Below are 23,091 nucleotides of genomic sequence, written 5' to 3'. Positions count from 1 at the left end.
TCCAAATTTGCTAAAAGAAAAGGAATTAGCTCCACCTCTAAATCTTTTAAAATGTGTTTGTCACTCACCACTACACATCTGCATTTTTTATTTGAGAAGAAACATTTGTAAAAACAAGCACTTGGGTGACAACCTAAGATCCAATAAATCATTTTAATTATTGATTTTGAGAGAAAGTCAAATTGTTCAGTAAAGATCACCTCCAAAACTTAAAATGTTTAGAACACAAAATCGGAAAATTATTTTTTATGTGCAGGCTGCGATTTTTAGAGACCTAACATGACATGTGATACATCAACTACCCATAGATACATAAAAGGAACAACTTGTACACACTCAACCACGAAGGGACTCGAACCCTCAATCTTCTGATCCGAAGTCAGACGCCTTATCCATTAGGCCACGCGGTCAACTGCTCACTTACGAGCATGCCTATATCCAAGCTGTTGTGATTGCTGTGTATTGTAGAGACCTAAGATGACCTAACATGTGATATGGCATTAATCCATAGATGCATAAAAGTTACAATCATTAACCCTACATCTAAATTGAGAAAAATATTTTTTTGTATGCACACAGTGATGTTTAGAGCCATAAGATAACATAACACTTAATACGTCAACTACCCATAGATGCATAAAATGGACAACTTGTACACACTCGACCACGAAGGGACTCGAACCCTCAATCTTCTGATCCGAAGTCAGACGCCTTATCCATTAGGCCACACGGTCAACTGTTCACTTTACTGCAGCCCTATGTCCAAGCTGTGATGTTTGCTGTGTAATGTAAAGACCTAAGTTAATAAAACATGTGATATATCATTAATCCATAGATGCATAAAAGTTACAATCATTAACCATACGAACAAATTGAGAAAAACATTTTTATATGCACATAATGATGTTTAGAGACTCAAGATAACAAAAAAATTCATACATCAACTACCCATATATGCATAAGAGGGATAAACTGTACACATTTGACCACGAAGGTACTTGAACACTCAAACTTCTGATCTCAGAGTCAGACACCTTATCCTCAAAGCCAAGCAGCCAGCTCATGGCAAAATCGTAGTCCATGGAAGGTTTGGTATGAGTTATACCAATGTAAAAAAATATTTACATTCTTTGCAAGAAAGTTTGGTATAAAATGTATTATGGATAACTAACCAAGATGCAAAATATAATCTTATTGATTAATTTTCTGAGAAAGTCATATTGTTTTTTCAGCAATGCCCACATCACGTTCTTAAATAAAATTGAACTCTTCTGAGAAATAGAAATACTTTGCATCGGACAAAACATGTTAATGTATTCCAAATTTGCTAAAAGAAAAGGAATTAGCTCCACCTCTAAATCTTTTAAAATGTGTTTGTCACTCACCACTACACATCTGCATTTTTTATTTGAGAAGAAACATTTGTAAAAACAAGCACTTGGGTGACAACCTAAGATCCAATAAATCATTTTAATTATTGATTTTGAGAGAAAGTCAAATTGTTCAGTAAAGATCACCTCCAAAACTTAAAATGTTTAGAACACAAAATCGGGAAATTATTTTTTATGTGCAGGCTGCGATTTTTAGAGACCTAACATGACATGTGATACATCAACTACCCATAGATACATAAAAGGGACAACTTGTACTCACTCGACCACGAAGGGACTCGAACCCTCAATATTCTGATCCGAAGTCAGACGCCTTATCCATTAGGCCACGCGGTCAACTGCTCACTTACGTGCATGCCTATATCCAAGCTGTTTTGATTGCTGTGTATTGTAGATACCTAAGATGACCTAACATGTGATATGGCATTAATCCATAGATGCATAAAAGTTACAATCATTAACCCTACATCTAAATTGAGAAAAATATTTTTTTGTATGCACACAGTGATGTTTAGAGCCATAAGATAACATAACACTTAATATGTCAACTACCCATAGATGCATAAAATGGACAACTTGTACACACTCGACCACGAAGGGACTCGAACCCTCAATCTTCTGATCCGAAGTCAGACGCCTTATCCATTAGGCCACGCGGTCAACTGTTCACTTTACTGCAGCCCTATGTCCAAGCTGTGATGTTTGCTGTGTAATGTAAAGACCTAAGATAATAAAACATGTGATATATCATTAATCCATAGATGCATAAAAGTTACAATCATTAACCATACGAACAAATTGAGAAAAACATTTTTATATGCACAAAATGATGTTTAGAGACTCAAGATAAACAAAAAGTTTCATACATTAACTACCCATATATGCATAAGAGGGATAAACTGTACACATTTGACCACGAAGGTACTTGAACACTCAAACTTCTGATCTCAGAGTCAAACGCCTTATCCTCAAAGCCAAGCAGCCAGCTCATGGCAAAATTGTAGTCCATGGAAGGTTTTGTATGAGTTATATCAATGTATACCTTATACCTTATCCATTAGGCCACACGGTCAACTGTTCACTTTACTGCAGCCCTATGTCCAAGCTGTGATGTTTGCTGTGTAATGTAAAGACCTAAGATAATAAAACATGTGATATATCATTAATCAATAGATGCATAAAAGTTACAATCATTAACCATACGAACAAATTGAGAAAAACATTTTTATATGCACATAATGATGTTTAGAGACTCAAAATAACAAAAAATTTCATACATCAACTACCCATATATGCATAAGAGGGATAAACTGTACACATTTGACCACGAAGGTACTTGAACGCTCAAACTTCTGATCTCAGAGTCAGACGCCTTATCCTCAAAGCCAAGCGGCCAGCTCATGGCAAAACCGTAGTCCATGGAAGGTTTGGTATGAGTTATACCAATGTAAAAAAATATTTACATTCTTTGCAAGAAAGTTTGGTATAAAATGTATTATGGATAACTAACCAAGATGCAAAATATAATCTTATTGATTAATTTTATGAGAAAGTCATATTGTTTTTTCAGCAATGCCCACATCACGTTCTTAAATAAAATTGAACTCTTCTGAGAAATAGAAATACTTTGCATCGGACAACATATGTTAATGTATTCCAAATTTGCTAAAAGAAAAGGAATTAGCTCCACCTCTAAATCTTTTAAAATGTGTTTGTCACTCACCACTACACATCTGCATTTTTTATTTGAGAAGAAACATTTGGAAAAACAAGCACTTGGGTGACAAACTAAGATCCAATAAATCATTTTAATTATTGATTTTGAGAGAAAGTCAAATTGTTCAGAAAAGATCACCTCCAAAACTTAAAATGTTTAGAACACAAAATCGGGAAATTATTTTTGATGTGCAGGCTGCGATTTTTAGAGACCTAACATGACATGTGATACAGTACATCAACTACCCTTAGATGCATAAAAGGGACAACTTGTACACAATCGACCACGAAGGGACTCGAACCCTCAATCTTCTGATCCGAAGTCAGACGCCTTATCCATTAGGCCACGCGGTCAACTGCTCACTTACCTGCATGCCTATGTCCAAGCTGTTGTGATTGCTGTGTATTGTAGAGACCTAAGATAACCTAACATGTGATATGGCATTAATCCATAGATGCATAAAAGTTACAATCATTAACCCTACAACCAAATTGAGAAAAATATTTTTTTGTATGCACACAGTGATGTTTAGAGCCATAAGATAACATAACACTTAATATGTCAACTACCCATAGATGCATAAAATGGACAACTTGTACACACTCGACCACGAAGGGACTCGAACCCTCAATCTTCTGATCCGAAGTCAGACGCCTTATCCATTATGCCACACGGTCAACTGTTCACTTTACTGCAGCCCTATGTCCAAGCTGTGATGTTTGCTGTGTAATGTAAAGACCTAAGATAATAAAACATGTGATATATCATTAATCCATAGATGCATAAAAGTTACAATCATTAACCATACGAACAAATTGAGAAAAACATTTTTATATGCACATAATGATGTTAAGAGACTCAAGATAAACAAAAAATTTCATACATTAACTACCCATATATGCATAAGAGGGATAAACTGTACACATTTGACCACGAAGGTACTTGAACACTCAAACTTCTGATCTCAGAGTCAGACGCCTTATCCTCAAAGCCAAGCAGCCAGCTCATGGGAAAATTGTAGTCCATGGAAGGTTTGGTATGAGTTATACCAATGTAAAAAAATATTTACATTCTTTACAAAAAAGTTTGGTATAAAATGTATTATGGATAACTAACCAAGATGCAAAATATAATCTTATTGATTAATTTTCTGAGAAAATCATATTGTTTTTTCAGCAATGCCCACATCACGTTCTTAAATAAAATTGAACTCTTCTGAGAAATAGAAATACTTTGCATCGGACAACACATGTTAATGAATTCCAAATTTGCTAAAAGAAATGGAATTAGCTCCACCTCTAAATCTTTTAAAATGTGTTTGTCACTCACCACTACACATCTGCATTTTTTATTTGAAAAGAAACATTTGTAAAAGCAAGCACTTGGGTGACAAACTAAGATCCAATAAATCATTTTAATTATTGATTTTGAGAGAAAGTCAAATTGTTCAGTAAAGATCACCTCCAAAACTTAAAATGTTTAGAACACAAAATCGGGAAATTATTTTTTATGTGCAGGCTGCGATTTTAAGAGACCTAACATGACATGTGATACATCAACTACCCATAGATACATAAAAGGGACAACTTGTACACACTCGACCACGAAGGGACTCGAACCCTCAATCTTCTGATCCGAAGTCAGACGCCTTATCCATTAGGCCACGCGGTCAACGGCTCACTGACCTGCATGCCTATGTCCAAGCTGTTGTGATTGCTGTGTATTGTAGAGACCTAAGATGACCTAACATGTGATATGGCATTAATCCATAGATGCATAAAAGTTACAATCATTAACCCTACATCTAAATTGAGAAAAATATTTTTTTGTATGCACACAGTGATGTTTAGAGCCATAAGATAACATAACACTTAATACGTCAACTACCCATAGATGCATAAAATGGACAACTTGTACACACTCGACCACGAAGGGACTCGAACCCTCAATCTTCTGATCCGAAGCAAGACGCCTTATCCATTAGGCCACACGGTCAACTGTTCACTTTACTGCAGCCCTATGTCCAAGCTGTGATGTTTGCTGTGTAATGTAAAGACCTAAGATAATAAAACATGTGATATATCATTAATCCATAGATGCATAAAAGTTACAATCATTAACCATACGAACAAATTGAGAAAAACATTTTTATATGCACATAATGATGTTTAGAGACTCGAGATAACAAAAAATTTCATACATCAACTTCCCATATATGCATAAGAGGGATAAACTGTACACATTTGACCACGAAGGTACTTGAACACTCAAACTTCTGATCTCAGAGTCAGACGCCTTATCCTCAAAGCCAAGCAGCCAGCTCATGGCAAAATCGTAGTCCATGGAAGGTTTGGTATGAGTTATACCAATGTAAAAAAATATTTACATTCTTTGCAAAAAAGTTTGGTATAAAATGTATTATGGATAACTAACCAAGATGCAAAATATAATCTTATTGATTAATTTTCTGAGAAAGTCATATTGTTTTTTCAGCAATGCCCACATCAAGTTCTTAAATAAAATTGAACTCTTCTGAGAAATAGAAATACTTTGCATCGGACAACACATGTTAATGTATTCCAAATTTGCTAAAAGAAAAGGAATTAGCTCCACCTCTAAATCTTTTAAAATGTGTTTGTCACTCACCACTACACATCTGCATTTTTTATTTGAGAAGAAACATTTGTAAAAACAAGCACTTGGGTGACAAACTAAGATCCAATAAATCATTTTAATTATTGATTTTGAGAGAAAGTCAAATTGTTCAGTAAAGATCACCTCCAAAACTTAAAATGTTTAGAACACAAAATCGGGAAATTATTTTTTATGTGCAGGATGCGATTTTTAGAGACCTAACATGACATGTGATACAGTGTTTAGTCTAAACACAATTTTACTTGGAAATTAGTCCATTAATACAATGATGCACACAGTGTGAGAAATCTGTCACGTTGCGTGCACTGGCCTTGGCCTCTGTACACGATCTGTGTAAAAGATCCCCTTGTGTGTGTGCCTACACGGTTCAATCTGTCCAATCCTGGCTGCCCAAATTGCAGCGTTTCTATGAGTCTCAGTCTATGCCTATAATCTGTGTACGGCGTCCCGTCACACAGGTGTTATAGGAATGCAAGTAAGTCTTCGGGTACCCCTTTAGATATAATTCCGTTTTCTGCGGATTTTCGGAGGAGGGGGGGACTGGTGCAGCTTAGGGTGCCGGTTCACTGCTGCTACTAGGGTTTACGGAGGTGCCGCGCGAGTGATACTGCACTCAATGCGTCACACGCCGCTGTCACCCGTTCGCTGCAGGGACTCGGAGTGGCAGGGATCAGTGTATCGGGTGGGACCGCCGCCGTCAGCACTGCCTCGTCTTACCGCCCGGGAAACCTCCTGCCTCTCTTGACCCTCTCTCGCTCCTACTCACCCTCTCCACGCTGATGGTGTCTCGTCGGCGTTCTGCCGGTTCCGGATCTTACGTCTGGTGATAGTCTCAGCCCGTTTTCTTCTTGCTTGCTTAGTTCAGTGTGATGTCTCCAACGCGTTTCAGCTTTTTGCCTTCTTCAAGGAGATGTGTGCTGCTAAAGCCCGGGTCTGTTTAAATCCCCTGGGTGGTTTCTATTGCCGTCTGCTGATAGGTCTACATGGGTGTCAGTAATTTCTGATCATGTGTTTCCCCTTCAGCTTAATTGGTGTTCATTCTCGGTTAATTGGAAATGTGATCCAATCTTTTTGTCAGTGGTGTTCATTCTGACATAGTCTCTGTTGTCTAATCAGTTATTAATACTTGATATTTTTTATTTTTTATTATTATTCTTTTCTTTTTCTTTTTCTTTTTAGTGGGGGTGAGGCTGTGATGTTTTCCTCCAATTAGAGTAATTGCTGTTGTGCATTACAGTCTTATTATAAATGGTACCAGTTTTGTTTAATGGGTATTCTGCATCTCATTGTATTATTAGGGTCTTATACTGCTGGATTATGTACCTATGCTTGCCCTATACTGATGTCATCCTGTACCCTTGTTAGTTTTATTTTTTGCCAATGATCGATTTGACCTCGTTGTCTAGGTTCAGTTCTCTGGGTGAGAATGTTTTTAATTTATACATCCATTTTAGCTCAGTTTTATTGATTTTATGTATAAAATCTCCTCCCCTCCAGTTGGCCTGTACTAGTTCTATTCCCATGAATTCTAGCGTCCGGGGGTCATTGTCATGGTGAAGTTTAAAGTGTCTTGAGAGGTTATGTTCTTCATGTCCCTTCTTTATATTCCTTATGTGTTCACATATTCTTTCTTTTAAGTGGCGTGTCGTTCTGCCTATGTATTGCTTGTTACACCCACATTTTAGCATGTAGATCACCCCCTTACTGTTACATGTGATTCTTTGTTGTATTTTAAATGTCTCACCATTGCTGGTGGATTGGAAATGGTTAATGGGTTTTGTGCTTCTTTGATTCTGATTTTTGCAACCCTGGCATTGCCCACAGAAGAAGAAACCTTTGCTTGATGGACCTGAATCTATTGTTAGTTGTGTGGTGGATTTTGGGGGAATGTGATTTCTAGTTAGCTTTTGTTTAAGGTCTGGTGCTTTTTTGAAAACCATTTTGGGTCTTAGTGGAAGATGATCAGCCAGGGTGTCGTCCTCCAGTAATAATGGCCAGTGCTTAGTTAGAATTTTTCTTAATTGGTTTGACTGCTCAGAGTATTGTGTAATGAATAGTACTTCATTTTGGTTTTCATTTTTCCTTGTCTCTTTGTTTTTATTTTTGTATTGCAATAGCTCCTCTCTATTTACTAGTTTCATTTTCTCAAATGCTTCATTAACTTTGTGGTCTTTGTATTTTTTTTCCTTGAATTGGTCCCTTAATTCATTGCCTTGTTTGATATAATCTGTTATTTTTGTGCAGTTTCTTCTAACTCGCATGAACTGACTGGTGGGAATTGACTCTAACCAACTGGGGTGATGCCAGCTTGTCGATAGTATATAGCTGTTTACGTCAACAGCTTTTTTGTATATTTTTGTATGTATTGTTGTGTCCTCTGTGTATATGTTCAAATCAAGGAAATTGACTTCTTTTTTACTGTAATGAGTTGTGAAAACAAGATTGTTTTTATTGTTGTTTATGTGTGATATGAATTTTTTTAAAGAGTCCTCATTCCCTCTACTCTTTAAAAAAATTCATATCACACATAAACAACAATAAAAACAATCTTGTTTTCACAACTCATTACAGTAAAAAAGAAGTCAATTTCCTTGATTTGAACATATACACAGAGGACACAACAATACATACAAAAATATACAAAAAAGCTGTTGACGTAAACAGCTATATACTATCGACAAGCTGGCATCACCCCAGTTGGTTAGAGTCAATTCCCACCAGTCAGTTCATGCGAGTTAGAAGAAACTGCACAAAAATAACAGATTATATCAAACAAGGCAATGAATTAAGGGACCAATTCAAGGAAAAAAAATACAAAGACCACAAAGTTAATGAAGCATTTGAGAAAATGAAACTAGTAAATAGAGAGGAGCTATTGCAATACAAAAATAAAAACAAAGAGACAAGGAAAAATGAAAACCAAAATGAAGTACTATTCATTACACAATACTCTGAGCAGTCAAACCAATTAAGAAAAATTCTAACTAAGCACTGGCCATTATTACTGGAGGACGACACCCTGGCTGATCATCTTCCACTAAGACCCAAAATGGTTTTCAAAAAAGCACCAGACCTTAAACAAAAGCTAACTAGAAATCACATTCCCCCAAAATCCACCACACAACTAACAATAGATTCAGGTCCATCAAGCAAAGGTTTCTTCTTCTGTGGGCAATGCCAGGGTTGCAAAAATCAGAATCAAAGAAGCACAAAACCCATTAACCATTTCCAATCCACCAGCAATGGTGAGACATTTAAAATACAACAAAGAATCACATGTAACAGTAAGGGGGTGATCTACATGCTAAAATGTGGGTGTAACAAGCAATACATAGGCAGAACGACACGCCACTTAAAAGAAAGAATATGTGAACACATAAGGAATATAAAGAAGGGACATGAAGAACATAACCTCTCAAGACACTTTAAACTTCACCATGACAATGACCCCCGGACGCTAGAATTCATGGGAATAGAACTAGTACAGGCCAACTGGAGGGGAGGAGATTTTATACATAAAATCAATAAAACTGAGCTAAAATGGATGTATAAATTAAAAACATTCTCACCCAGAGGACTGAACCTAGACAACGAGGTCAAATCGATCATTGGCAAAAAATAAAACTAACAAGGGTACAGGATGACATCAGTATAGGGCAAGCATAGGTACATAATCCAGCAGTATAAGACCCTAATAATACAATGAGATGCAGAATACCCATTAAACAAAACTGGTACCATTTATAATAAGACTGTAATGCACAACAGCAATTACTCTAATTGGAGGAAAACATCACAGCCTCACCCCCACTAAAAAGAAAAAGAAAAAGAAAAGAATAATAATAAAAAATAAAAAATATCAAGTATTAATAACTGATTAGACAACAGAGACTATGTCAGAATGAACACCACTGACAAAAAGATTGGATCACATTTCCAATTAACCGAGAATGAACACCAATTAAGCTGAAGGGGAAACACATGATCAGAAATTACTGACACCCATGTAGACCTATCAGCAGACGGCAATAGAAACCACCCAGGGGATTTAAACAGACCCGGGCTTTAGCAGCACACATCTCCTTGAAGAAGGCAAAAAGCTGAAACGCGTTGGAGACATCACACTGAACTAAGCAAGCAAGAAGAAAACGGGCTGAGACTATCACCAGACGTAAGATCCGGAACCGGCAGAACGCCGACGAGACACCATCAGCGTGGAGAGGGTGAGTAGGAGCGAGAGAGGGTCAAGAGAGGCAGGAGGTTTCCCGGGCGGTAAGACGAGGCAGTGCTGACGGCGGCGGTCCCACCCGATACACTGATCCCCGCCACTCCGAGTCCCTGCAGCGAACGGGTGACAGCGGCGTGTGACGCATTGAGTGCAGTATCACTCGCGCGGCACCTCCGTAAACCCTAGTAGCAGCAGTGAACCGGCACCCTAAGCTGCACCAGTCCCCCCCTCCTCCGAAAATCCGCAGAAAACGGAATTATATCTAAAGGGGTACCCGAAGACTTACTTGCATTCCTATAACACCTGTGTGACGGGACGCCGTACACAGATTATAGGCATAGACTGAGACTCATAGAAACGCTGCAATTTGGGCAGCCAGGATTGGACAGATTGAACCGTGTAGGCACACACACAAGGGGATCTTTTACACAGATCGTGTACAGAGGCCAAGGCCAGTGCACGCAACGTGACAGATTTCTCACACTGTGTGCATCATTGTATTAATGGACTAATTTCCAAGTAAAATTGTGTTTAGACTAAACACTGTGTTATATCCATCATTTATTCAATTAACACCAGCAAATAGAGATTGAGCGCAGCACTAATCCAAAATATATGTTATTGTATCTTGGGATATAGTCAGATCCCACAGTGTGATCGCAGCTCATCGCAATCAATCTTTCAGTGCGCAGGTATTAAAGAAAACTGCATGACATGTGATACATCAACTACCCATAGATACATAAAAGGGACAACTTGTACACACTCGACCACGAAGGGACTCGAACCCTCAATCTTCTGAACACATGTTAATGTATTCCAAATTTGCTAAAAGAAAAGGAATTAGCTCCACCTCTAAATCTTTTAAAATGTGTTTGTCACTCACCACTACACATCTGCATTTTTTATTTGAGAAGAAACATTTGTAAAAACAAGCACTTGGGTGACAACCTAAGATCCAATAAATCCTTTTAATTATTGATTTTAAGAGAATGTCAAATTGTTCAGTAAAGATCACCTCCAAAACTTAAAATGTTTAGAACACAAAATAGGGAAATTATTTTTTATGTGCAGGCTGCGATTTTTAGAGACCTAACACGACATGTTATACATCAACTACCCATAGATTCATAAAAGGGACAACTTGTACACACTCGACCACGAAGGGACTCGAACCCTCAATCTTCTGATCCGAAGTCAGACGCCTTATCCATTAGGCCACGCGGTCAACTGCTCCCTTTACAGCAGCCCTATGTCCAAGCTGTGATGTTTGCTGTGTAATGTAAAGACCTAAGATAATAAAACATGTGATATATCATTAATCCATAGATGCATAAAAGTTACAATCATTAACAATACGAACAAATTGAGAAAAACATTTTTATATGCACATAATGATGTTTAGAGACTCATGATAACAAAAAATTTCATACATCAACTTCCCATATATGCATAAGAGGGATAAACTGTACACATTTGACCACGAAGGTACTTGAACACTCAAACTTCTGATCTCAGAGTCAGACGCCTTATCCTCAAAGCCAAGCAGCCAGCTCATGGCAAAATTGTAGTCCATGGAAGGTTTGGTATGAGTTATACCAATGTAAAAAAATATTTACATTCTTTGCAAAAAAGTTTGGTATAAAATGTATTATGGATAACTAACCAAGATGCAAAATATAATCTTATTGATTAATTTTCTGAGAAAGTCATATTGTTTTTTCAGCAATGCCCACATCAAGTTCTTAAATAAAATTGAACTCTTCTGAGAAATAGAAATACTTTGCGTCGGACAACACATGTTAATGTATTCCAAATTTGCTAAAAGAAAAGGAATTAGCTCCACCTCTAAATCTTTTAAAATGTGTTTGTCATTCACCACTACACATCTGCATTTTTTATTTGAGAAGAAACATTTGTAAAAACAAGCACTTGGGTGACAACCTAAGAACCAATAAATCATTTTAATTATTGATTTTGAGAGAAAGTCAAATTGTTCAGTAAAGATCACCTCCAAAACTTAAAATGTTTAGAACACAAAATCGGGAAATAATTTTTTATGTGCAGGCTGCGATTTTTAGAGACCTAACATGACATGTGATACATCAACTACCCATAGATACATAAAAGGGACAACTTGTACACACTCGACCACGAAGGGACTCAAACCCTCAATCTTCTGATCCAAAGTCAGACGCCTTATCCATTAGGCCACACGGTCAACTGCTCACTTACCTGCATGCCTATGTCCAACCTGTTGTGATTGCTGTGTATTGTAGAGACCTAAGATGACCTAACATGTGATATGGCATTAATCCATAGATGCATAAAAGTTACAATCATTAACCCTACATCTAAATTGAGAAAAATATTTTTTTTGTATGCACACAGTGATGTTTAGAGCCATAAGATAACATAACACTTAATACGTCAACTACCCATAGATGCATAAAATGGACAACTTGTACACACTCGACCACGAAGGGACTCGAACCCTCAATCTTCTGATCCGAAGTCAGACGCCTTATCCATTAGGCCACACGGTCAACTGTTCACTTTACTGCAGCCCTATGTCCAAGCTGTGATGTTTGCTGTGTAATGTAAAGACCTAAGATAATAAAACATGTGATATATCATTAATCCATAGATGCATAAAAGTTACAATCATTAGCCATACGAACAAATTGAGAAAAACATTTTTATATGCACATAATGATGTTTAGAGACTCAAGATAACAAAAAAATTCATACATCAACTACCCACATATGCATAAACTGTACACATTTGACCACGAAGGTACTTGAACGCTCAAACTTCTGATCTCAGAGTCAGACGCCTTATCCTCAAAGCCAAGCAGCCAGCTCATGGCAAAATTGTAGTCCATGGAAGGTTTGGTATGAGTTATACCAATGTAAAAAAATATTTACATTCTTTGCAAAAAAGTTTGGAATAAAATGTATTATGGATAACTAACCAAGATGCAAAATATAATCTTATTGATTAATTTTCTGAGAAAGTCATATTGTTTTTTCAGCAATGCCCACATCAAGTTCTTAAATAAAATTGAACTCTTCTGAGAAATAGAAATACTTTGCATCGGACAACACATGTTAATGTATTCCAAATTTGCTAAAAGAAAAGGAATTAGCTCCACCTCTAAATATTTTAACCCCTTCCTGACACAGCATGTTTTTGCCTTCCTGACAGAGCCCTTTTTTTCAAATCTGACATGTATCACTTAAGTGGGGATAACTTTTTTTTGCTTTTACTTATCACAGTGATTTTGAGATTGTTTTCTCGTGACACATTGTACTTCAAATTAGTGGTAAATTTGGGTCGATACAGTCTGTGTTTTTTTGTGAAAAATACCATAATATCGTAAAAAAATGGAAAATTTAGCAATTTGCAAAATGTTAAATTTTCTGCTTGTGAGACAAATAATCATACCACTCAAAATAGTTAATAACTAACATAGACCATATGTCTACTTTATGTTTACATTATTATTTAAAACTTCCTTTTAATTTTTTTGGACACTAGGAGGCTTACAATATGAATAGCAAATTCTCAAATTTTCAAGAAAATTTCAAACACTGATTTTTTTAGGGACCAGTTCAGTTCTGATGTGACTTTGAGGGACTTGTATGTGAGACACCCCCATAAATGATGCCATTTCAAAAACTGCACCCCTCACAGTATTCAAAACAGCATTTTGGAAGTTTGTTAACCCTTTAGGTGTTTCACAGGAATTAAAACAAAGTGTAGGTGAAATTTCAAAATTTCATTTTTTTTGCAGATTTGCAATTTTAATACATTTTTCTAAGGAACACCGTAGATTTTACTAGAGAAATGTGACTAAAAATTGATTCCCCCAATTCTTTTGTTTTCATAAATATCCTATATGTGGCCCTAGTGTGCACGTTGACCAAACTACAGGCTTCATAATAGAAGGAGCACCTACTTGATTTTGGAGCCTCCTTTTTATGAGATTATTTTTTAGGCACCATGTAGGTTTCTAGGCACCATAAGATGCTAAAATTTAGGAACCCCCCCACACTGACCCCATTTTGCAAACTACACCCCTCAGGGAATTCATCTAGGGGTATAGTGTACATTTCAAATCCCCAGGGGTTTCACCAATTGTGGTACAACTGGGCAGTGAAAATGAAAAATTAAATTTTTTACACAAAAATGCAGTTCTGGCTCAAAATTTTTCATTTTCACAAGGAATGAAGGAGACAAAGCACCCCAAAATCTGTGCCCCAATTTCTCCCGAGTACGGCAATGCCTCACATGTGACCAAAAAATACCATTTGGGTGCATGGCAGGACTCAGAAGGGAAGGAGTGATTTTGGGATTTTGCAGCTCAGATTCTGGTGGAATGTTGGTGGGTGCTATGTCGCATTAGCAAGACCCCCCAAGCACCAATACAGTGGAACCCCCCCACAAGTGACCCCATTTTGCAAACTACACCCCTCAGGGAATTCATCTAGGGGTATAGTGTACATTTCATACCCCCAGGGGTTTCACCAATTTTGATACAACTGGGCTGTGCAAATGAAAAATTACATTTTTTACACAAAAATGCAGTTCTGGCTCAAAATTTTTCATTTTCACAAGGAATGAAGGAGACAAAGCACCTCAAAATCTGTGCCCCAATTTCTCCCGAGTACGGCAATGCCTCACGTGTGACCAAAAAATACCATTTGGGTGCATGGCAGGACTCAGAAGGGAAGGAGTGATTTTGGGATTTTGCAGCTCAGATTCTGGTGGAATGTTGGTGGGTGCTATGTCGCATTAGCAAGACCCCCCAAGCACCAATACAGTGGAACCCCCCCACAAGTGACCCCATTTTGCAAACTACACCCCTCAGGGAATTCATCTAGGGGTATAGTGTACATTTCATACCCCCAGGGGTTTCACCAATTTTGATACAACTGGGCTGTGCAAATGAAAAATTACATTTTTTACACAAAAATGCAGTTCTGGCTCAAAATTTTTCATTTTCACAAGGAATGAAGGAGACAAAGCACCCCAAAATCTGTGCCCCAATTTCTCCCGAGTACGGCAATGCCTCACATGTGACCAAAAAATACCATTTGGGTGCATGGCAGGACTCAGAAGGGAAGGAGTGATTTTGGGATTTTGCAGCTCAGACTCTGGTGGAATGTTGGTGGGTGCTATGTCGCATTAGCAAGACCCCCCAAGCACCAATTCAGTGGAACCCCCCCACAAGTGACCACATTTTGCAAACTACACCCCTCAGGGAATTCATCTAGGGGTATAGTGTACATTTCAAACCCCCAGGGGTTTCACCAATTTTGATACAACTGGGCAGTGAAAATGAAAAATTAAATTTTTTTACACAAAAATGCAGTTCTGGCTCAAAATTTTTCATTTTCACAAGGAATGAAGGAGACAAAGCACCCCAAAATCTGTGCCCCAATTTCTCCCGAGTACGGCAATGCCTCACGTGTGACCAAAAAATACCATTTGGGTGCATGGCAGGACTCAGAAGGGAAGGAGTGATTTTGGGATTTTGCAGCTCAGATTCTGGTGGAATGTTGGTGGGTGCTATGTCGCATTAGCAAGACCCCCCAAGCACCAATACAGTGGAACCCCCCCACAAGTGACCCCATTTTGCAAACTACACCCCTCAGGGAATTCATCTAGGGGTATAGTGTACATTTCATACCCCCAGGGGTTTCACCAATTTTGATACAACTGGGCTGTGCAAATGAAAAATTACATTTTTTACACAAAAATGCAGTTCTGGCTCAAAATTTTTTATTTTCACAAGGAATGAAGGAGACAAAGCACCCCAAAATCTGTGCCCCAATTTCTCCCGAGTACGGCAATGCCTCACATGTGACCAAAAAATACCATTTGGGTGCATGGCAGGACTCAGAAGGGAAGGAGTGATTTTGGGATTTTGCAGCTCAGACTCTGGTGGAATGTTGGTGGGTGCTATGTCGCATTAGCAAGACCCCCCAAGCACCAATTCAGTGGAACCCCCCCACAAGTGACCACATTTTGCAAACTACACCCCTCAGGGAATTCATCTAGGGGTATAGTGTACATTTCAAACCCCCAGGGGTTTCACCAATTTTGATACAACTGGGCAGTGAAAATGAAAAATTAAATTTTTTTACACAAAAATGCAGTTCTGGCTCAAAATTTTTCATTTTCACAAGGAATGAAGGAGACAAAGCACCCCAAAATCTGTGCCCCAATTTCTCCCGAGTACGGCAATGCCTCACATGTGACCAAAAAATACCATTTGGGTGCATGGCAGGACTCAGAAGGGAAGGAGTGATTTTGGGATTTTGCAGCTCAGATTCTGGTGGAATGTTGGTGGGTGCTATGTCGCATTAGCAAGACCCCCCAAGCACCAATACAGTGGAACCCCCCCACAAGTGACCCCATTTTGCAAACTACACCCCTCAGGGAATTCATCTAGGGGTATAGTGTACATTTCATACCCCCAGGGGTTTCACCAATTTTGATACAACTGGGCTGTGCAAATGAAAAATTACATTTTTTACACAAAAATGCAGTTCTGGCTCAAAATTTTTCATTTTCACAAGGAATGAAGGAGACAAAGCACCCCAAAATCTGTGCCCCAATTTCTCCCGAGTACGGCAATGCCTCACATGTGACCAAAAAATACCATTTGGGTGCATGGCAGGACTCAGAAGGGAAGGAGTGATTTTGGGATTTTGCAGCTCAGATTCTGGTGGAATGTTGGTGGGTGCTATGTCGCATTATCAAGACCCCCCAAGCACCAATACAGTGGAACCCCCCCACAAGTGACCCCATTTTGCAAACTACACCCCTCAGGGAATTCATCTAGGGGTATAGTGTACATTTCATACCCCCAGGGGTTTCACCAATTTTGATACAACTGGGCTGTGCAAATGAAAAATTACATTTTTTACACAAAAATGCAGTTCTGGCTCAAAATTTTTCATTTTTACAAGGAATGAACGAGACAAAGCACCCCAAAATCTGTGCCCCAATTTCTCCCGAGTACGGCAATGCCTCACATGTGACCAAAAAATACCATTTGGGTGCATGGCAGGACTCAGAAGGGAAGGAGTGATTTTTGGATTTTGCAGCTCAGATTCTGGTGGAATGCTGGTGGGTGCTATGTCGCATTAGCAAGACCCCCCAAGCACCAATACAGTGGAACCCCCCCACAAGTGACCCCATTTTGCAAACTACACCCCTCAGGGAATTCATCTAGGGGTATAGTGTACATTTCATACCCCCAGGGGTTTCACCAATTTTGATACAACTGGGCTGTGCAAATGAAAAATTACATTTTTTAACACAAAAATGCAGTTCTGGCTCAAAATTTTTCATTTTCACAAGGAATGAAGGAGACAAAGCACCCCAAAATCTGTGCCCCAATTTCTCCCGAGTACGGCAATGCCTCATGTGTGACCAAAAAGTGGCAGGACTCAGAAGGAAAGGAGTGATTTTTGGATTTTGCAGAACAAATTCTGGTGGAATGTTGGTGGGTGCTATGTCGCATTAGCAAGACCCCCAAAGCACCAATACAGTGGAACCCCCCCACAAGTGACCCCATTTTGCAAACTACACCCCTCAGGGAATTCATCTAGGGGTATAGTGTACATTTCAAACCCCCAGGGGTTTCACCAATTTTGATACAACTGGGCAGTGAAAATTAAAAATTAAATTTTTTTACACAAAAATGCAGTTCTGGCTCAAAATTTTTCATTTTCACAAGGAATGAAGGAGACAAAGCACCCCAAAATCTGTGCCCCAATTTCTCCCGAGTACGGCAATGCCTCATGTGTGACCAAAAAGTGGCAGGACTCAGAAGGGAAGGAGTGATATTTGGATTTTGCAGCACAAATTCTGGTGGAATGTTGGTGGGTGCTATGTCGCATTAGCAAGACCCCCAAAGCACCGATACAGTGGAACCCCCCCACAAGTGACCCCATTTTGCAAACTACACCCCTCAGGGAATTCATCTAGGGGTATAGTGTACATTTCAAACCCCCAGGGGTTTCACCAATTTTGATACAACTGGGCAGTGAAAATGAAAAATTACATTTTTTTACACAAAAATGCAGTTCTGGCTCAAAATTTTTCATTTTCAGAAGGTATGAAGGAGAAAAAGCACCCCAAAATCTGTGCCCCAATTTCTCCCGAGTACGGCAATGCCTCACATGTGACCAAAAAATACCAGTTGGGTGCATGGCAGGACTCAGAAGGGAAGGAGTGATTTTTGGATTTTGCGGCTCAGATTCTGGTGGAATGAATGGTGGGTGCTATGTGGCATTAGCAAGACCCCCGAAGCACGGTGAAATTATGAACCTAATAATCCATAGATGTGTGGTATATTTTAAAACACTCCTTTATACATAGGCCGGGTTTGTCGGGGCAAGTGTCACACTGGAAAATAGTTTGCTTTCTTATTCCCTTTTTATAGCAAACTTTGCACCTTTTTTGTGTCCTGCCCTTTTTTCCAGTGGAGGGGATTTCATCAGGAAAATGCTGCCCTGGTACAATACGGGGGCCAGTACTAGAAGTACTGGGGCCCTCTGCCTGCTGGTTCCCAAATATTAGGCCCTTTATGACTTCCTCTTGAAAGTGCATAAATGTCCCCCTCTGGCCGGTAGAACGGAATAGCACGTAAGCGTTATACAGTGCCATCTGGATGATATACACGGCCAGCTTCTTGTACCAGATTTTTGTTTTCCGCAGGGCACTGTACGGCTTCAGTACCTGATCTGAAAGATCCACTCCGCCCATGTACCTATTGTAATCCAGGATACAATTAGGTTTTGAGGTGTGGGTACTGGTACCTCGTACAGGGACGGAGGTGGTACTGTCTCCGTGAATTGTTGTCAGTATAAGGACATCCCTCTTGTCCTTATATTTGACCAACAACATATTTTCGGTGCATATTCCCCTGCTTTCACCCCTTCTCATTACTTTTGCAATGTGCGTTTTTGGGAGGCCTCTTTGGTTCTTGCGCACAGTACCGCAAGCTGCTGTACCTCTTGGGCCTTAAACAGGGGGATGCTAGTGTAAAAGTTATCCACATAGAGGTGATAACCTTTATCCAGGAAGGGGTGCACTAAATCCCAGACAATTTTTCCACTAACACCTACGAGGGAGGGGGGGCATTCTGGCGGTTCAATTCTTGAATCCTTCCCTTCATATACCCTAAACATGTGGGTGTACCCTGAGGTGCTTTCACACAGCTTATACATTTTTATGCCATACCTTGCCCTCTTACTGGGAAGGTACTGGCGGAATTTAACCCTTCCTTTAAAATGTATAAGGGACTCGTCAATACAAATAAATTTTTCAGGGATGTACATCTCTGCAAATTTGGCACTGAAATGATCAATGACCGGCCTGACTTTGAATAGCCGGTCAAAGGTGGGATCATCTCTGGGTGGGCACTGTGCATTATCGTTGTAATGCAAAAATTTAAGGATCATCTCAAAACGAGCCCGAGTCATGGCCATACGGTAAAATGGGGTGCTGTACAGAACATCTGTACTCCAATATTGCCTAATTTCTGGCTTTTTTACTATGCCCATATGAAACACCAGACCCCAAAACGTCATCATCTCTACTGCATCTACAGGGGTCCACCTAGCAAATGATGACGTGGGGTTTTGAGCAATAAACTGCTGGGCATATAAATTAGTTTGGTCCACCATTAAATTTATAAAATCATCAGAGAAAAATAATTTGAAAAAGTCAATTTCTCTGAGACCTGTGGAATCAAATTGGATTCCTGGGATGGCCAAAAACTCAGGAACCTGGGGCTCAAAATTGTCTGGTGGTGGGGTCCATACGAGATCAATTATTGGGGGGGTGTCTCAGCTGCTCTACGGGGGCGTCTTTGAGGGGGTCCCTCATCACTAGAGGAGGAAGAGGAGCTTAAGATGAATCCTTCAAATTCCCTGCTTGCCTCACTGGCTGTGTCAGAGTCAGAGGCAAGCATGGCATATGCCTCCTCCGCTGAATACATTCTTCTGGATGACTGGGATGACATTTGGGATGACATTTGGGATGCCATTTTTATTTTTGTGTTTCTGGTAGTGAAATGTTTCAACACGTGTATAGTGTAGGGGGGGTACAAACTTTATTTCAACCCGGGGGGTATGTAGTGTGTAGTGTGTATGTAGTGCAGAAAAAAAAATACTTTATACAGGAATTTGATCCCAATAAAAAAAAAAAAAAAATTGAAGGGGTTAAAAAAAAAAAAAATTGAAGGGGTTAAAAAAAAAAAAAAAAGGTCCTGCGCCAAAAATTGAGCACAGATGTTGGTCAGTAACGTCCGTCACTGAACAGCGCTCAAAGGCAACAGGAATTTGATCAAAAAAAAAAAAAATAGATCAACCCTGTGCCGAAAAAGCTGATCAGTGATGTACGTCACTGATCAGCGCACAGTGGCCACAGGACACCCACAAAATCACAGTGTGTGTAAAAAAAAATTAAAAAAAGACCCCACAGCACCCTCAAAAAAAAAAAAAGGTGATCAGTGATGCGACACTGATTACCAGTGAGGGGCAGCAGGTGCACAACCTTTGGTGCAACTGACAGTGCAACTGGCAGCAACTGACAGGTATATATATAAAAAAAAAAAACCTCTGCACCCCCAAAAAGTTGCTGATCACCTCAGATATAGTGATCAGCACAAAAGGCGGGGGCAGCAGACACAAAATATAGCACTCTCTATCACTCTCTGTCACTATCTCTCTCTATCTCTCTATCTCTCACTATCTATCACTCTATGACACTGCAGCAGCAGCACTGACAGTTATATATATGAAAAATAACCCCTGCACCCCCAAAAAGTTGCTGGGGGTGCACAAAAGGGGGGCAGCAGACACAAAATATAGCAGTCTCTATCACTCTCTGTCACTATCTCTCTCTATCTCTCTATCTCTCTATCTCTCACTATCTATCACTCTATGACACTGCAGCAGCAGCACTGACAGGTATATATATATATATAAAAAAAACCTGCGCCCCCAAAAAGTTGCTGATCAGTTAATTTATACTGATCAGCACAAAAGGGGGGGCAGCAGTCAGTTATATAAAAAATATATAGCACAATCTGTCACTATCTCTCTATCTCTCTCTATCTCTCTCTATCTCTCTCTATCTCTCTATCTATAACTCTATCACACTGCAGCAGCACAAAATATAGCACTCTCTGTCACTAGCCCTCTCTATCTCTCTCTATCTCTCTCTCTCTATCTCTCTATCTATAACTCGATGACACTGCAGCAGCACAACACAGCACAACACAGCACAGGAAGTCACAAGAAGTAGCAAGATCCAGGCAGTGATCAGGTAAGTATTTTGCAAGGTTCAGGTCAGTATACTGCGGCAGCTAGGCACGGTGACCGCACTGCACGCAATTCCAGACCGGAATGGCGTCTGCAGTGCAGTCACCGTTAGTTTAAACCCCCCTCCATAGCTGTGATTGGTTCGTCGGTCCGACGAACCAATCACGGCCTTTGGGGGCGGGCGGGGTGAGGTGGGGTGACACCAGTGTCACCCTTACACCCCGCGGTGATTGGTGCTGTACTTTACAGCACCAATCACCTCCGATCCCTGTGTCACCGGCGAACGTTATTCGCCGGTGACACAGAAAACGCTGTGAATGGCTGTTCACACTGAACAGCCAATCACAGCGATCGCCGATGGGGGGGGGGCGGCATCGCAGCCCCCCCTGGGCATGCAGGGACATGTCTGCTGTCAGGGACAGTAGACATGTTTAAACTGTCACCGCGTCTATAGACGCGGTGGCAGTTAAATGGCATGACGTACATTTATGCCATGTGTCGGGAAGTACTTCCCGACCATGACGTAAATGTACGTCAAATGTCGGGAAGGGGTTAAAATGTGTTTGTCACTCACCACTACACATCTGCATTTTTTATTTGAGAAGAAACATTTGTAAAAACAAGCACTTGGGTGACAAACTAAGATCCAATAAATCATTTTAATTATTGATTTTGAGAGAAAGTCAAATTGTTCAGTAAAGATCACCTCCAAAACTTAAAATGTTTAGAACACAAAATCGGGAAATTATTTTTTATGTGCAGGCTGCGATTTTTAGAGACCTAACATGACATGTGATACATCAACTACCCATAGATACATAAAAGGGACAACTTGTACACACTCGACCACGAAGGGACTCGAACCCTCAATCTTCTGATCCGAAGTCAGACGCCTTATCCATTAGGCCACGCGGTCAACAGCTCACTGATCTGCATGCCTATGTCCAAGCTGTTGTGATTGCTGTGTATTGTAGAGACCTAAGATGACCTAACATGTGATATGGCATTAATCCATAGATGCATAAAAGTTACAATCATTAACCCTACATCTAAATTGAGAAAAATATTTTTTTGTATGCACACAGTGATGTTTAGAGCCATAAGATAACATAACACTTAATACGTCAACTACCCATAGATGCATAAAATGGACAACTTGTACACACTCGACCACGAAGGGACTCGAACCCTCAATCTTCTGATCCGAAGTCAGACGCCTTATCCATTAGGCCACGCGGTCAACTGCTCCCTTTACGGCAGCCCTATGTCCAAGCTGTGATGTTTGCTGTGTAATGTAAAGACCTAAGATAATAAAACATGTGATATATCATAAATCCATAGATGCATAAAAGTTACAATCATTAACAATACGAACAAATTGAGAAAAACATTTTTATATGCACATAATGATGTTTAGAGACTCAAGATAACAAAAAATTTCATACATCAACTTCCCATATATGCATAAGAGGGATAAACTGTACACATTTGACCACAAAGGTACTTGAACACTCAAACTTCTGATCTCAGAGTCAGACGCCTTATCCTCAAAGCCAAGCAGCCAGCTCATGGCAAAATTGTAGTCCATGGAAGGTTTGGTATGAGTTATACCAATGAAAAAAAAATTTACATTCTTTGCAAGAAAGTTTGGTATAAAATGTATTATGGATAACTAACCAAGATGCAAAATACAATCTTATTGATTAATTTTCTGAGAAATTCATATTGTTTATTCAGCAATGCCCACATCA

The 23,091-nt window shown here is 39.5% G+C and overlaps 11 non-coding genes across 11 annotated transcripts; all 11 read right to left on the bottom strand.

Moving 5' to 3' along the window:
• Nucleotides 1-337: 337 nt before the first annotated feature.
• Nucleotides 338-410, bottom strand: TRNAR-UCG (transfer RNA arginine (anticodon UCG)). Its single transcript has one exon. It is a non-coding gene; the product is annotated as a tRNA-Arg (tRNA).
• Nucleotides 411-661: 251 nt separating this feature from the next.
• TRNAR-UCG (transfer RNA arginine (anticodon UCG)) lies at nucleotides 662-734 on the bottom strand. Its single transcript has one exon. It is a non-coding gene; the product is annotated as a tRNA-Arg (tRNA).
• A 920-nt stretch (nucleotides 735-1,654) lies between these two features.
• On the bottom strand, nucleotides 1,655-1,727 carry TRNAR-UCG (transfer RNA arginine (anticodon UCG)). The gene has a single exon. It is a non-coding gene; the product is annotated as a tRNA-Arg (tRNA).
• A 251-nt stretch (nucleotides 1,728-1,978) lies between these two features.
• Nucleotides 1,979-2,051, bottom strand: TRNAR-UCG (transfer RNA arginine (anticodon UCG)). Its single transcript has one exon. It is a non-coding gene; the product is annotated as a tRNA-Arg (tRNA).
• A 1,337-nt stretch (nucleotides 2,052-3,388) lies between these two features.
• On the bottom strand, nucleotides 3,389-3,461 carry TRNAR-UCG (transfer RNA arginine (anticodon UCG)). Its single transcript has one exon. It is a non-coding gene; the product is annotated as a tRNA-Arg (tRNA).
• Nucleotides 3,462-3,712: 251 nt separating this feature from the next.
• Nucleotides 3,713-3,785, bottom strand: TRNAR-UCG (transfer RNA arginine (anticodon UCG)). The gene has a single exon. It is a non-coding gene; the product is annotated as a tRNA-Arg (tRNA).
• A 921-nt stretch (nucleotides 3,786-4,706) lies between these two features.
• TRNAR-UCG (transfer RNA arginine (anticodon UCG)) lies at nucleotides 4,707-4,779 on the bottom strand. The gene has a single exon. It is a non-coding gene; the product is annotated as a tRNA-Arg (tRNA).
• Nucleotides 4,780-11,146: 6,367 nt separating this feature from the next.
• TRNAR-UCG (transfer RNA arginine (anticodon UCG)) lies at nucleotides 11,147-11,219 on the bottom strand. Its single transcript has one exon. It is a non-coding gene; the product is annotated as a tRNA-Arg (tRNA).
• A 1,245-nt stretch (nucleotides 11,220-12,464) lies between these two features.
• TRNAR-UCG (transfer RNA arginine (anticodon UCG)) lies at nucleotides 12,465-12,537 on the bottom strand. Its single transcript has one exon. It is a non-coding gene; the product is annotated as a tRNA-Arg (tRNA).
• Nucleotides 12,538-22,183: 9,646 nt separating this feature from the next.
• On the bottom strand, nucleotides 22,184-22,256 carry TRNAR-UCG (transfer RNA arginine (anticodon UCG)). Its single transcript has one exon. It is a non-coding gene; the product is annotated as a tRNA-Arg (tRNA).
• A 251-nt stretch (nucleotides 22,257-22,507) lies between these two features.
• TRNAR-UCG (transfer RNA arginine (anticodon UCG)) lies at nucleotides 22,508-22,580 on the bottom strand. The gene has a single exon. It is a non-coding gene; the product is annotated as a tRNA-Arg (tRNA).
• Nucleotides 22,581-23,091: the final 511 nt, after the last annotated feature.

Source organism: Crinia signifera, chromosome 9 (assembly GCF_055691185.1).
Source record: "Crinia signifera chromosome 9, ASM5569118v1, whole genome shotgun sequence".
Classification (NCBI taxonomy): Eukaryota; Metazoa; Chordata; class Amphibia; order Anura; family Myobatrachidae; genus Crinia; species Crinia signifera.
This window is presented reverse-complemented; position numbering and strand designations above follow the sequence as displayed.